A 9,435-nucleotide genomic window follows, 5' to 3' on the forward strand; every position below is an offset into this window, starting at 1 on the left:
TGGTCTGCTTTAAAACCTGTTATTCTATTTTATTTAATTTATTTTTATTTTTTTATTAGTAACTCTGTAAAACTGGTGATTGTCTTTTACCCTAACACACTACGCTTCCGGTAAAATGATTGCCAAGTTCCATTGAGGGGCCCCATCACTGTATTGTTATGCACTGTTTTGCCACATGCCTGAATGCGCATATCGCGCCACGCTTACTCCAAAAGCGCCCCGACCAGGGGATCAACCCCTCCCCCCTGTATCCCTGCGTCTCTTGTCCCCCCTTTTACCTTAGATATCGTATGTAATGTGATTGTCTTAATGTATGCTTAATGTATTGTATGTGTGTTTTTTGTTATATTTTGAAAATCTTTAATAAACATTTAATATGAAAAAAAAAAAAATGTTTAAGTCCCCCACGTTTACGCACATATAAACGTAAATACGCGTCAGATGCGCCAGTGCGCGAAAAGGACAATTGCGCTACACGTTACATATGTCCGCAAATGTCGGAGTGAGAGCAATCATTTTAGGGCCATCAATCACTGGAAACACTAAACTGATGAGCGGTAAAAGCTTTTAAAGCGTCGCCTATGGCCAATTTTGGGTATTGTAGTTTTTTAAGGTTTCGCGGGCACGTGCAATTTTAAGGCTTGACATGTTTGGTGTCTTTTTACCCGACGTGACCCCATCTTTTATATTTTACCAAAAAATTGGGTAATAATAAATGATTTATCATTTAATATAGGGGAAACTGTTTTTAAAAAAAACATTTTCAGTAATTTTTCCTTACTATAGTAAAAAATAAAAACCCCCAGTGGTGATTAAATACCACCAAAAGAAAGACCCTCCCCGCTGTATCCCTGCGTCTCTTGTCCCCCCTTTTACCTTAGATATCGTATGTAATGTGATTGTCTTAATGTATGCTTAATGTATTGTATGTGTGTTTTTTCTGTTATATTTTGAAAATCTTTAATAAACATTTAATATGAAAAAAAAAAAGAAAAGTATAATGACAGTAAGGTGGGAGGAACATGTGGAAAAGGCTTTTCTCCTGCCATCCAAAGATTTAATACTCAGTATGACCTTTAAAATTTTTGCGTAAGATGTCAAACTGCACAGAAATGGTAAAAGTCCTAATAAGACTGCATTTATATAGATGATATAGTTCAGTATTTCCATGCCACTACTTGCAATATTCTTCAAGGCTTTGATATCACAGTAAAAGCTATGAATAGTGTTAGAATGACTGAAGGACATTTTTGCAGTGGATATAGTAAGCTGTGATGAATTCAAACTTCCACAAAACCAGGCCAGATTTGTGAACAGGAAGCACATTTTCTTACTCAGGAGTTGGTGATAGCGCAAAGGATTGCAAATAGCAACATATCGGTCATACGCCATTATCATCAACAGGAGATCTTCAGTGGTAGCTACTGTGAATAAAAGGAACATTTGGATGAAGCACTGTGTGAACGACACCGTGTTGTGTCCAGACAGCAACATGTCCAGCAGTTTTGGAATGGTGACTGTAGAAAATGTCTACTAAGGATAAGTTACACAGAAACAAATACATGGGGGCGTGTAAATGATCATCAGCACATATCACTGTGAATATTATTAGATTCATTAGAACTCCAATCAGGTACATTAAGGCAAATACACCAATTACAAGAGATCTGCTGCCACCTGTCAAGTTGGAAAACAGTAAAATGTGAAATTCTTCAACTTCTGTGTAATTCTCCATGATTTTTTTATTTCAAATCCTGGAAAATATAAAATTACAAAATAGTGCAACTAAGGTTCAAAAGATACATTTCAGTTCAATCACACAAGTGCTACTTTCACAATACTGTTGTGAAGTAGTCACCACTCCAAGCTCGCTCCCTTGATGGACTATAACTTTAATACAAATTATTAAACTAAACATGAGATTGTAGTCCATCACAGGAGTAAGCTTGGAGCAGTGACTACTTTACAACACACACAGGGATCATGGGGAACAAAAGTAGCCCCTCTCCAGAAGGAAGGACAGTGTCAGCACCAACTCATAGATGATTGGAGTTCACTGTGGCCTTGATATAGCCGAATGATACACTAATAAGATACAATTTTGTGAATAGTTAAGGTACTTTAATGCATTTTTAAGGTTTAAAGTGACATTAAACCCTCAGATAACATAAAACAATACTGTAATGTGCACCTTACTGTAATCCATGGTTGCTTCCCTTCTCTTTGCTGCTCTTCCTTTTAAATCTGTATCTGTTCTCATGCTCTGCAGAACTTCTGTTTTTCAGCAGGCTGCCTTGTCTCAGGAATGGATACACGGTGTCTGTGTATACGTTTCTATAGGCTTGAAACCTGAGCCAGCACTACAGGAAGAGGCCCTGAGCTGAAAAGGGAAGTTCTCCCCAAACATGAGAAGACATGAGGATTTAAAAGGAAGGGCAGCAAAGAGAAGGGAAACAACCATGGATTACAGTAAGGCGCACATTACAGTATTGGTTTATGTTAAAAAATCTGAGGGTTTAATGTCACTTTAACTCCTGAGTTTAGTGTCCCTTTAAGAACATTAATGAAGAATGCAGTTTCTTGGTTACTATAAAGTTTATAATACAAATACTATAATGCTTAAAAGATGTTTTCACTAATAAGTGTTTCTTTTATTTTTTTACTAGATAATTGTTATATCTCTTCCCCATCACCTCAACATCCACCATACAACACAATCAGACAAATGTAATAGTTATACTTGTCTCACATATACCTTTTGAGAACTGGTTCATAGGATCACTGTCCATATCAGTGCAGAAATAGAAACAAAGGTAAGGGTGATTTATAGTAGATCTTGCATCATGTTCAGATGCTAAAGATCCACAGGGAAAATCATGACATTATGGAAAGAATAAAAAAAGCAGTATAGTTAATGATACTACAATCAAATGATTGGTCCCCTGTGCCATATTGTTGTGATACATTTTTGTTGTATTCACTGTGGCCTTGATGTAATAAGGTTGGAACTAATATGTGAAATTAATTAATTAGGCTACAAAAATAAGAATATTTTCACTTCTGTATGAAATTCTACGAAAACATGAGTTTTGATTGGTAGCTAATAATAAAATAAAAATAGTGATTGCTAAGGAAGATAATTATTGTTGCTCTTTCAACAGTGTTGTGGAAATTTTTATTCTAGGATGTGTGTGTTTTGGGTATTGTCATCTGTCTCCCTGTGTCGGATTTAGCCGAGGAACGCTCTAGCAGGGGGTACTTGGGTTGAATCGGGACCATTTGTACACATTAGTGAAGCGAAGTCCGTATAACGAGATGCGTATTATACCTCTATTGCGGACTGCGCTATCCCTTTTGGATACATATCTGTTTTTATAAGAAGACATTGACAATCTGCCTTGTCCGTATACTGGTACCGTATATAGATAACCGCATCAGCAATGTCTCTTCAGATAGTCTCAAACCTATAAGAACAAGTAGAATGACTTTACTAGATCCTGGTCACTCTGAGCATTATTGAGTAGGGTCCATGCTGACGATGATGGGGGATGGGCAACCACATGGCCGGTCGGGGAAAATGGACATGACTCATCCTTCCTTGTTACAGGGATGAGGTGTGTGCATTTCCCTGTTTAGCCATCTTGGTGTAGTCCCCTTTTTCCTTTTGATATGTACCTGTATTTCTGGGCTGACTGGCTACGTATTAAGGAAGTGGTTGTTAACATCACTTCCTAGTTTGCTGGTTTTTGAAATCGTGCTGGTTGTTGACATCACGTCCTGTTTGAAATTACTTCCTGGTTTGCTGTGTGAGACCACTTCCTGTCTGACATCACTTCCTGTTGGGCAGATATAAAACAATAAACAAAGGCCTGTGCTGGGTTCTCTTAGCATTGAAGCATCAAGCAAGCAACACCTTTCTCCTGTCTCCTAACTCTACATAGCTCAAAAGAGGTACTGCCAGTCCTCGCACAAAAGAGCGTAATACAACTGTGCTTTTAAGAACGGGGGGAAAATTCTTTGTGTTTGACGTACTTTGGTGCACTCCAGCGCAGTATGGATTTGTGCGTTGAACCAAGCGAATTTCCATAACAACAGTTTTTCATTTTATAGGTGCATCATTGGGAAGAAAACCCAGCATGACCGTAGTAAATAAAAAAATTGCTGATATTTGATTTAATTAAATAATCAGCAAACTTCAACCACCTATTTTAATGGGGTCATGGTTCAGCCACAGCTTCATTTTGCCTGGCCATGGATTCTTCGTTCATGTTGGCCATGATCTCTTCCAGCATGTTTCATTTTTCCTGGTCAGCAGCCTTTGACCCTGTGCAGCAGCTTTACAGTAGGCAAAAGATGTAGGATCTGGAAAACCCAGCCTCTGACTGTAAAAGGTGTGGTGGACAAAGAGCAGCCATAGTGTCAGTGTGTTGGACAAGGCCCCTCTGTGTACTGTGGTCCTAACTCTAATCTATGAGAGCCTCCATCTTGGAGCATATATAGAAAAGAACAAATTGGGTGCAGGTTCACCTGGAGGCAGCCCATTCCCCAATAGAGGCACAGGGACACACCAGAAGCCCAGCACATCACAATGGCAGCTGAAGCCCCCAGTATGTTGCTACTCCAAATCCAGCAAGTGAAGCAAAAGTGTACCCAATTTATCCAGCCCCCAAAGCCCCAAATGCACTCCTCAAAGCTGAAGGGCATGTGTGCTGATATGAACCCAGTAGAGAGGATCAATGCCTGCTGCTCCTTTGTTTTATATATTTAAATATTTATTTTCTGACACTAGCAGAGACTCCAGACACTCATTTGAAATGAACAGGGATGGCTCTCTGCATGTGCTCGCAGTGCTTTCCCTCTACTTTGTGTTTTTCTTGTAAACAATCTTTTCTTGTGAGCTTTTGAACAATTTAATTTTCCTTGCTCAAAGTTATGTATCACAAAAATATTTTATTAGATAATAATATATATTCTTTTTGACAAGAAAAAAGTAAAGTATATCGAAACCTTAACTTGTGGAAATTTAGTTTTTATACTAAATGATGTAAATAGACCATGCCCAATGTGTTTTGTCTTAAAGGAGAACTATGGGGTCAGTGTTTTTCCCCATAGTTCTCCTTAGGGTAACGGGAGGACACAAACTAGCGTCCTCCCGTTACCCTAAGCTCAGTATACCGCAAGCTACAGCTCGCGGTATACTGAGACGCTGCAGCCGGAGCGGATCCCGACTTTGACCGCCCCCTCCCCCGTCCGTTCCGCCAGTCAGCGCTGGCAGATCGGACTGGGGAGAGGGGAATCCGGCCCCCCCCCCTGTCACGGCAGAGAGCCGTGACAGGATCGAGAGGTGAGCGAACCCGGTATGTGTTTGCTCACCTCCCGATCTACTGAGCCGACCTGTGACAGTCTCATTGTCACAGGTCGGCTAGAACTATGAGGTGAGTGGAAGTTCTCCTTTAAGATGACTTCTTCAGGAGAATCCTGACAATGTAAAAGATCTCCTGAAGCAGTCTTCACCTTCAGATGAAAGGCATTGGGCATGGCCTAATTATAAAAAATGTGTGGCTATTCATACCTTGTCTTATAATTGCTCTTATGCTGCATCCATAGTGCTTTGTGCAGTAACTAAGTGTTTTTATGGCTTACTACATTTTTAAGAAATATTTTACTTTTGGAGGCATTGTTTTTCAGCTTTTGTTAATATATAAATAATTATGGCCAGAGTGGTGTTGAGTCATTAACCTATATCTCAGCATCTATTTCTATCACTCTAAATCAAAAATATTTTTTTTAATCCACTATGAGACCTTGTACATTGAGTGCTTGGTCCCATCCCAAATCTATACTGCCATTGCTGAGCAGCATTGTGAGAGAGCTTGCCCCCACCCCCCCATCTACAATTGTCCAACAATGTTGCTAGGATGGAGGTGGATAGAGTGAGTGACAGTGCTCATCTCTGGCAGCAGGGACACTCTGGGGACAAGCGCTGTCATACACCATGGCAGGGAGGACAGGAGCCTGTTAGCAGAAGGGCTCCTAGGAGCTTTTAACGTCGTCTGCATGTAAAAAAGTGAATTAACAGTGCAGGGACTTGTAGGCCCTCACAGCACTGCTCAATCACCTATGGCCACTGGAGGAAGCTGGGGAAGGGACTTATACAAGAACAAGATCATCTGTACACTGCACAAAACAATACAGTACTGTACACAAGTGCAGTGCAGAGATCTGCAATGTACTTCTTGTGCACTGTATGCTTGTGTATGGATTGCCTGATGTCAGACACACAGTAAGGTTTCTGTGATCACGTAATCCAGAGCAATCCGATTGTTCTTTGTATTTTTTTCATGACTTTGCAGTTTCCTAATTTTATGGATGGTAACTTCTTTCTTTTTTTTGCACCCTTATCATTGTGCATAAACCTTGGCTTCAACAATATTTTTTAACAAACCTTACTTATTCCTATCCCTGACGGGCAAGTTAATGGCTATCAAAATGACTATGTTGCCTAAACTGCTGTACTTTTTCGAAACGCTACCAATTAAAATCTCTAACTCGGACCTGAGTTCCCTACAATCTGATATTTTATGGTGCATTTGGGATGGAGGACGCCATCGTATATCCAAAGAGGTTCTGTTTGCTCCGGTGAATAGAGGAGGTATGGCCTTACCACAGATCGCAAAATACTATTTAGCAGCCCAATTGCGAACCATAACTAACTAATGCTCCCATACTCCTCACTCGAGATGGGAGGAGATAGAATCCTTGTGGTAGGCGCCTATACATTCATCGACTTTCCTATGGTCTAAACCGATGCAGATGGTGGGAAAACAGATCCTGTCTTCTATGTTCCTACAACTGAGGCTTTGGAATAAATCCAAATATACCTATAATCTGGCAGTGGAAAAATCATCCTTGACTCCTTTTCTGCTGAACCCTAACCTCCAGCCTAGTCTGTCACAGCAATGGATACCTCCATGGCAGTCCAAACATTTATTTACCTATAAAGATATTATGGATAGAGTCACTAGAACACTATTACCCTTTGCAGACCATATTCCCATACCTTCAAATTAAACAATTTGCCCAAAATATCACTAACAACCTTGTGTTTCATCAAAGAACCCGCTTTGAATCAATTTGTATTACATCTCCGTCCTCTAAGGGTATGATTTCAACCCTCTATCAAATGCTGCTGGTCCCCAAACCCGAGCAATTAGTTAACCACCCATATATGGTAAAATGGGAAAAAACACTGGGCACTCCGCTAACCAGAGCACAATGGGAGTTGATTTGGAAAACAACGGCTAAATCCTCCTTATGCTCAGTCTAAAAAGAGAATCAATACAAGATACTGTTCCAATGGTATCATACCCCAGATGTCTTGTACTCTATCTTCAAGACAGGGTCACCAATGTGCTGGAGAGGAGATGCTCAGAGGGGGTCTTTATTCCACATATTTTGAACGTGTCCCCGAATAATTCCATACTGGAGAATGGTACAAAATATCCTGGAAAAAGTGCTGCAGACTAGTCTCCCTTTAACTCCCATTCAATATCTGTTGGGCCTTCCTTTACCGCACCTCAATAAACGTGATAATAGATTAATATCCCGTATCCTAACAGAAGCACGCTGTCTCATAGCTTTAAATTGGAAACAGATATCTCCTCCCTCTCAATTGGATTTATACAAGAGGATTAAGGAGATGCGGACTATGGAAAACCTTACTGCTAGACTAAACAACACTTTATCAACGTACAAAAAAATATGGAAAGCTTGGAATGACTTGGAGGAGATCATTCTTTGAGGAATGGGAGATTCCACAGTGGATCGACCAGGACCCTTCTATATCTATATCTCGGTCTGCTTAAGGGGAGCTATATTTAATATTTAATATTTAATACTTAACACATAGTACTTAATACTTAGTACTTAGTCTGGACTTGATGAGAGGGGATTTGGTACGAATGTCTAGTAATTGAATAGGTGATGGTTCCTTTGAGATAGCGACTCCGGATCCGACAGAGCAACAAACAAATGATTGTTTATGAAGTTAGGTAACTCGAGAGGCATAACCCTTACAATGTATTGACCATGACCTGGAATGAGACTGACATGGCAAAGGTTTTGTTTTATTTTGTTTATTTTGATTGTTATGTTTAGTACATTTGTTTTAATACTGTACCTCAGGTTAGTAATTTACGACTTATGTATAACTAAGAAGAAAAGACAGACATACCATATTGTTGAGACACGCTCTATTTTTATTGGCAGACGCATAGCCTTTCATTTAACTTCATTAGATACAAATGCACATGATTGTAATTTCTAACATATTTCGCCATGGATGTTTGTAATAATCTAAGAGCTCTTGGAAATGTCTTGAATCTTCTATATGTAACCTGTTTGTGAAAACTTTATGAAAATAAAGAAAATGTTATTAAAAAAAAAAAAAAAAGACTTGTTTATGCTATGGGTCGGGGGGGATAGGTGGGGGGCTAAATTTACAGCATGACTGAACCCAAGAATACAATTTTACTATACAGCAGCGTATTCATCGTTGATGTAATATCTGCCTTCATTTTCTTTTTTTCCAATCTAGGTACATTTACAGCAGGTATGGAAAATAACTTAACACTTGCCAGAAATGCAATGCTCTTGTCCCTTCCTGTGAGCTGCACTGGAGACAAAATATTGTTATCTTTCTTATGTAAACTGTGATTCCACATATGGGGAATGAACAAATACATGTTAGTAGTCTATCCTGGTTGGCAAGCATGGCTTTCTCCATAGATACAATGGAGGAGTAAAGGTAACAGGAAATGTGTTTTATTCACAGGACTACCAGATGAAAATAAAGGGAAAAAAGCCAGAAAAATTAATCCTTTAACCACTTGAAGTCCGCGGTGTTAAACACCCTTCCCATCTAGGCCATTTTTCAGTTCTTTGACTGACATTTATTCCGTCATGCAACGCTGTACTGAAATCAATTTTATACCATTTTTTTAGGGACAGATTGAGCTTTCTTTTGGTGATATTTAATTACCACTGCAGTTTTTTATTTTTTACTATATTAAGAAAAAATTACCGAAATAAATGTTAAAAAAAACTGTTTCTCCTATATTAAAATGATAAAACATTTCTTTTTCCCCAATTTTTTGGTAAAATATAAAAGACGGGGTCACCTCGGGTAAAAAGACACCAAACATGTCAAGCCTTAAAATTGCGTGCGTGCGCGAAACCTCAAAAAACGATAATACCCCAAATTGGCCATAGGCAACGCTTTAACCTCTTGCCGTCCGCCCGTAGTAAAAAAAACGGACGGACGGCACTGCTGCATCTGCGGGTTGCCGTCTCCAGACGGCAATTTTTTTCTGCTCGCGCGCGCCCCCTAGCGGGCACGCACGGGCAGAAAAGACCCGATCAATACACACACCCGTT

Source organism: Nanorana parkeri, unplaced genomic scaffold, assembly GCF_000935625.1.
Source record: "Nanorana parkeri isolate BGI_ZX_2015 unplaced genomic scaffold, ASM93562v1 scaffold1837, whole genome shotgun sequence".
NCBI classification, from domain to species: domain Eukaryota; kingdom Metazoa; phylum Chordata; class Amphibia; order Anura; family Dicroglossidae; genus Nanorana; species Nanorana parkeri.